The 7,101-nt window shown below is 27.8% G+C and overlaps 1 long non-coding RNA gene across 1 annotated transcript; it reads right to left on the bottom strand.

The window, feature by feature from the left end:
* Positions 1 to 2,455: 2,455 nt before the first annotated feature.
* Positions 2,456 to 5,607, bottom strand: LOC120089026. Its single transcript, XR_005485074.1, has 3 exons — positions 5,328 to 5,607; positions 4,575 to 4,634; positions 2,456 to 2,683 (listed from the first exon to the last, which is right to left on the bottom strand). It is a non-coding gene; the product is annotated as an uncharacterized LOC120089026 (long non-coding RNA).
* Between the last annotated feature and the right edge of the window lie 1,494 nt (positions 5,608 to 7,101).

Here is a 7,101-nt window from a genome sequence, read left to right as displayed (position 1 = left end):
AACCACCATTGAAGCAGTAACCATTCAAGCCACAGGAAACAAGAGATTGTGACCAACAACTTGACACTTTCATTCTTTATTCTTTATCATATTTTAGCCCACAAAAAAAAAAAAAAAAAAAACAAAAACATTGCCAATGCCATCATATAATACACCGAATCGAACCATTCGATTGAATTAAAAAATATATATCTATATATATCTGAGTAGACTTGAAGATGACTTGTCTGCCACCTCAGCGACAGCATGTAGTCCAGGGTATGGTGGGCAATTAATGAATAGACGGCGAGACTTTCGAGAACGAAAGGGCTAAAACGCACCGTTTTGTAACTGTTCATTGCCGTTGTCTTTTTCTCTGTGCATGAAACAACACGTGGCATCGGGACAAGCATGCTCGGACAATGGCGCTCCTTGTGCCAGATAAGACGTACACGTCATTGGTTTATTTAAATACCATATGTACAGTCCAAATTAAATTGAGATAATTACGCTCCAGTTTATTACCAAAATAAATCAAAATATTTATATGGTATAGTGAAATTTTGCTATCTATCTGTGATAGACCACAATAATTCTACTATTTGTATTTATATATTTTGTAATATTCGTAAATATTTTTAATAATTTTATCATTTAAAATAATTTCTTTATTAACTCTTTGATTTTTTAAAATTAAGTTGAACCTTGTTTTTTAAGAAAGTAATTTTGATTTTTGAAATAAATTATTGTTAAAAACACTTTTTTTTTTCTCTTATATCTAGATTTTCATTTTTATTTCATCCACGTATTTTTAAAATGTTATATATATATATAAATTTCGAGTTTAGTTTTTACGTGTGGTGTATGGATTTTAAAATATTATATTTCCATTTAATAAATAAATTTTAATGGTTATTTTTGTCCTAAATTTTACTAACACTCACTTTTGATCTTGGATGCTATTTTTAAATTAATTAAATTTAAAGAAAACAAAAATTTTAATAAGGATAGAAAATTAGTAAAAAATAAAAATATTATTATTAATGTAATTGTTTTAACATTAAGAAATAGACATTAACATGAAATAATGAAATTGGATATTAGTGAAAAATGAAGGATAAATTTATAAAACTTTAAGCTTAGTGACCAAATAAAAACAAAATTCAAAACTTGACCATAAAACTGTAATATTTTCTAATCTATATAATAAATAGAAACTGTGCTCTTAATTATTTAGGTTTCACGTGATAATCATTTGTTTTTTTTTTTTTTAAGTTTTTAAAATTAAACTTATTTGCTCTCAATTTCTTACACTGAGTTGAGTTTTTAGCTAAATTCCAAAAAAAAAAACTACTTTTTAAAAATTACTTTTTTTTAGTTAGACCCCGTTTGCCCCATTTATTAACCATTTGATTTTTTTGTTTTTGAAAATTAAATCTTTAGATACTACTTTCACCTCCAAATTTCTTCTTTATTATCTATTTTGACCAATAGTTTAAAAAATCAAGTCAAATTTTAAAAATTAAAAAAAGTAGCTTTTAAAAACTTGTTTTTATCTATGAAATTTGGCTAAAAAATCAATCATTGTATTTAAAAAATATGTAAATTATTATAAGAAATTGAGAGAAAATAGACTCATTTTCAAAAAACAAAAACTAAAAACGAAATGGTTATCAAACAGAATCTTAATTTTTTTAAAACAATGATAAAAAAAAATAGATAACAAAACAAATTTAAAGATAGAATATATGTAGACAAGCTTAATTTAAAAAAAAAAAAAACTAGAAAATAAAAATCAAATCGTTATCAAACATGACAACGATAAAAATATTTCCTCATAATTATATTTTATTTCAAGGCCAAAACAATGTAAATGGATCCACCCAGTTAGTGTGATGCCTTGGAGCACAGGTTGCTTTAATTAATTGAACCACTACAAGATAAGCAAAACTCATTGCAGCGGCCTATTTAGTCTATAGCAATAATTTATAAATACTACAATATTTATAGTAGTCCATCTCACAACCGGTGACGAAAGCAGTGTTGAGAGTTCAATTGCAGCAATGCAAATCGCTACTATATCCTCATCTATAGTATCACTTTTTTAGTTTGTAGCAACAAACATTTTAATTTTTAGTAACATTTTTTTGGTTCATAGCAACGTAACAAATGGTTCAATCTATAGTAACACTTTTGTTGGTTTGTAACAACAGTATCTTAGTCTATAGCAACACTTTTTTAGCTTTATAGTAACAAATGTTTCAATTTATAGCAACATTTACTATGGTCTATTAAATCGGTTAAAAGCTCCAACTACAACAAAATTTTCAAATAATTTGCAACAGTTATATTGTTATGAATCAATTTTTTAACATTATTGCTAATGTATTCCAGTACTTGTTTTACACAAAATTAAATTAAATGATATAATTGTTTAGTAATGCAAAATATATGCTAAAAAAATTATCTCCAAATTTTATCCGTAATACATAAAGTTTAAATACAAAAAACATTTAAATAGAAGAAAGTTCAAATAAGATATCTAATGTCATCTAAAATATACACCATAAACAAAATATTAGTATTTAAGTTGTTGAGACATTACATTGCTTTACAACTACAAATGGAGATACTAAATTATATGAAAGATGTTTGGTTGAGTTCATGGACTTGGATCCATCCTTTCTTGGAGATCTTCATGATCCTGAAAATAAATAATGATAAAGATCAATAAATTTGTTTATAGGAAAAGATAAGATTCTAAGTATTAAACATATTTATACCAAGGGAAACCATATCTTTAAGGTTTACTTAAAGAAAACTTGAAAACGAAAATAAACCACTTAAATCTGCAAGTGTTTCCAAATTTAAAACTTGTCAATTAAGAGATCTCTGCAAACTTGATCTTGATATGTAGTCATCAATAGCATATTGGCTTCTTCTCCCTATTAACAACCAAGAACCAAATGCTATATTAAAAATCTAAAGAGGGTAATGTCCCAATCAAGTCGAGGTAAAAACATTAAGGGTGTGTTTGGTATGTGATAAAAGTAAAGAGTTGAGTTGAGTTGGTAATTATTATCTGAAGAGTTAAATTATCTGAAGAGTTAAATTGTCTGTGTTTGTTTGCAGAGTTGAGTTGAGTTGGTAATTATTGTCTGTGTTTGTTGTGCAGAGTTGAGTTGAGTTGGAGAATTTGATGCAGTTTTTTTGTGAATGAGATTAGTTCTATTTTTTTCTGTTTGTTTTTTTATTTCATTCTTTTATTTTTTTAGTTTTATGCTTTGTTATTGTTGATTAATTTTCAAATATACACGTATTTTCTCAAATCATTTATGACATAAACTGGACAATCTCAATTTTTTTTCTCAATTTGTAGAACATAATATATTATTTTTCATATACTCTTTTCAAAAACTGTAATAATTCTAATTCTCTTCAATTCGATAAAACATACCAACAAAAATATTTTCATATTGTTGCTCAATTAATTGGTATATTGTATATTATATGTAATATATATGAATGTATGTATATATATTGAAGGTAATTATCCCAATTACTAATTGTATTTTATGTATATAGATTGAATCTTGCTAACTTAACTTTATTATTTCACGTATCATACAATTTATATTTTATATAATATGGATAGTATATTTGAGGATCCAAACGGAAAAGATGAGGGAAGAGTGAAAGAAATGAAAATAGAATCCAAAGTTTGACGATAAAAAAATAAAAATAAAAAAACAATAATAATAATAATTAGATCTGGATCCAAACGGTAAAGATAAGGGAAGAGAGAAAGAAATGAAAATATTATTGATTTTTAGGGTTAGTTTTGAGGGATAAAAAATGGGAGTTTTGAGTGGGTAAAAAATGGGTTTTAATAACCCATAGGTTTGACCAAAAAAAAAATCTGGATCCAAACAGAAAAAATGAGGAAGAGAGAAAGAAATGAAAATATATTGATTTTTAAGGTTAGTTTTGAGGGATAAAAAAAAAGAGTTGAATGGATAAAAAATGGGTTTTAATAACCCATAAATTTGCTTTATGGGCTTAACAAACATGGGTAATAAATACCACCCAACCCAACAACTCATACTCATTTATCAAACACCTCCTAATAGAATTATCACTAAACATAGCTTTGCAAAGATTAGCATATCTACTAGGGTTGGCAAAAAATCCGACGGGTGGGGGATTCCCCAGTTTGACCGGGGACGGATGGGGATGGGGACAATATCCCCGCCCCGACCCGACCCCGATTAATCCCCGACCCCAAATTTTTATATATATTTTATCCCCTCCTCCAGTCTCCTCTCGCTCTCGCTCATCCCTCCTTCTCGCTCTCGCTCATCTCTCCCCTCTCGCTGATCCCTCCCCTCCGTTGAAGTCTGCCACGAAGAATCCCCCACGAGGAAACGGGGAATGAGGCCCCATGGGGCCGGGGATGGGGAACGCCCCCTGCCCCGCCCTGGCTCCGTTGCCAACCCTAATATCTACTATATTAAAGTAGTGGAGTTATAAAAGCATAAGTAAATAGATCTCAAAACTAAATTGGTACTTAAAAGAATATCACTAACTAACGGTACCTTCAATTTTATAAATATGAGCAAGATTAATGTATTAAAAGACTTCATCCTATAGTATACCTGAAAGATAGAATAAAAATATGAATAAATTCAATCAGTATATGTTAGTAATTTACCTAGACAAATTTCAACATGCAAAGTTTCAACCCTCAACCTATTTCAATCCGAATGTATTAGTTTATTTTATCACTCACATCCAATGCATGTCTTTCATATGTTGAGTGAAGAGAAAGCCACATACACCTTAAATTTATTATAGGTTTTATGCTTTACCAACTTAGACAAAATACTCTTCATTCTCATTCAAGTCAGATGAACGAAAAGTGAAAGAAAAATGTTTTTAATATTCTCTTCTCCTCTCTTTATCAATTGCAGGTAAAACCAAGGCATACACATACAAGCTTCTCAAATTAAAAGGAGAAAAAAAATGAAGAATTACACATTTTACATCCATTTGGAAGAGGAACTTTAATTAATCTTCTTCAAGGAATACAACACCAGTTATAATCTTCCCTGTCAATCACTCTATAATTTCGTAAGAATTAAATTAAAGAGTGGGTTTTATATACCTTGACCTACAGCGTACCCAAGTGAGTTAAAACTTTGATTGATTGCAACTTGAGCCTAGTAAGAAGGGTAAGTTTCGAACATCTTTCTTACCTTGAATCTAATTTTTTCAATAACCAAATAAAAATCAAAGCAAGATTTTAGAAGAAAAACCTATGTCTCGAAGGGAAAAAACAACAAAGCTACCTTATGATTTGGAAGACTTTGTAGACTGGGGCGATTCAATGTTCTTTTGCGTGTTGACATGGACGATTTCTCTTTCAGCTACTGCTACGAAATTCCTCTTGCTCAAGGATAATTTAATCATTGAGTTGGTCTTTCGATGCTTAGGTCTCAATCAACCGAGAATAGGGTTTACCAAAAATAACTAAGGATTTGAGAGGAGACTATTTTAGGGGAAAGAGCGAGAGAGAGAAAAATTTAAATGAATTGAGATTTGAGAGAGAATGTTTGGGATAATGGACGGAAGAATGAAAAGATGCAGGATTTTTATTTTGGTTTAGTATAATATATTAAATTATTTTAAAGAAAAAAAAATATATATATTAAATTAAATAGCTTTCACTTTTTTTTCAAGAAATTTTTTTACCAAAATTCTTTTATCAATTCGTTTTATTTTAATATATTTGTCACACTTGTAAATATATGTTGCTAAAAAAATCTACATTTGTACATAAAACGACCATTTAAGATTTTGAGAAAAAATCACCACATTACACTTTAATTACTAATGTCTAGTTAAAGACTTCATTTTGAATTTTGTTTATGAAATTTATGTGTCTTCTTCTATTTTTCTTATCGTGATTTTTAATTTTTCGAAGAAATATCTAATTTAATTTTTTAAAATATTGATTGAACGTGAATAAGAAAATAAATAAACTTATAGATGCCGACAATATTTTATGTTTCATTAAAAATAAATTAAAACTAAAATTAAAAACAAATAGTTATCAATCGAAACTTAAACTTTCAAAACTAATCGTTTAAGTTCCGTTAATAACCATTTGATTTTTAGAATTAAGTTTATAAATATTATTATCCGCACATTTCACTAATGGATTTCCTTATTTTGTTATATAACTTGTAAGGATAACGTTTTCACAATTTAATTGAAGTTTATACATACATAATATATCAGCTCTTAAAATTTTGTTTGTTTCTGAATTTGAATTTGAATGTTTGTTTAGGAAATAAGGATGATGAAAACCACGAGAAAACAACTTCTTCTTTTCTTAAAATAATATAATGGTTATAAAGGGGTCTTAATTTTCTAGGGTTTAAAAAATGACGACATGTTTTAAATGCCACATTACCTTATATTAATTTATGATAACTTTTCGATCAAATGTTTACTCTCATTTTTACTAAAACATCAATTGTTCATCCCAAGAAAGAAGTCACATCACCAAAAGGACAAATACGTTTTAAAGATAAATTATCTGGTGAAACTGACGCAATATATCTAATCAATTTTTTTAATATAAATTTTTTTTCAAACTACTGATCTCGTGGTTACTATGACACTTATATGTCAATCAAAATGTGCTCACTTAAGCAATTTACATCTAATTATTATTAAAAATATGTCAATGGTTAAATATAATCTAACAATTATTATGAAACAATCAATTGTATTGTATGTCGTGTCTGTCTCATTGAATAATTTTTTAACCATGATTGAGATGGACAAAATGAAAGTAGAAGGAAAATAGAATATTGTTTATTTCTTGAAATTTAGTAGTATTTTGTTTATTTAGGGTTTTGCTAAAGGACCTTTAATATTAATATTGTTGTTTTCAAAACTTATTAGAAAAATATTGTTGTTTTGAAACTTATTAGAGAAATATTGTTGTTTTGGTGAGTCTAAGTGGGCAGAAATTGAGGGTTAGGATTCAATTAATGTAGAGTTGAATGTTGAAACTCGACAAACAAAGGAAAAACTTTGAAAACATATTGTATT

Source organism: Benincasa hispida, chromosome 10 (assembly GCF_009727055.1).
Source record: "Benincasa hispida cultivar B227 chromosome 10, ASM972705v1, whole genome shotgun sequence".
Lineage (NCBI taxonomy): Eukaryota > Viridiplantae > Streptophyta > Magnoliopsida > Cucurbitales > Cucurbitaceae > Benincasa > Benincasa hispida.
This window is presented reverse-complemented; position numbering and strand designations above follow the sequence as displayed.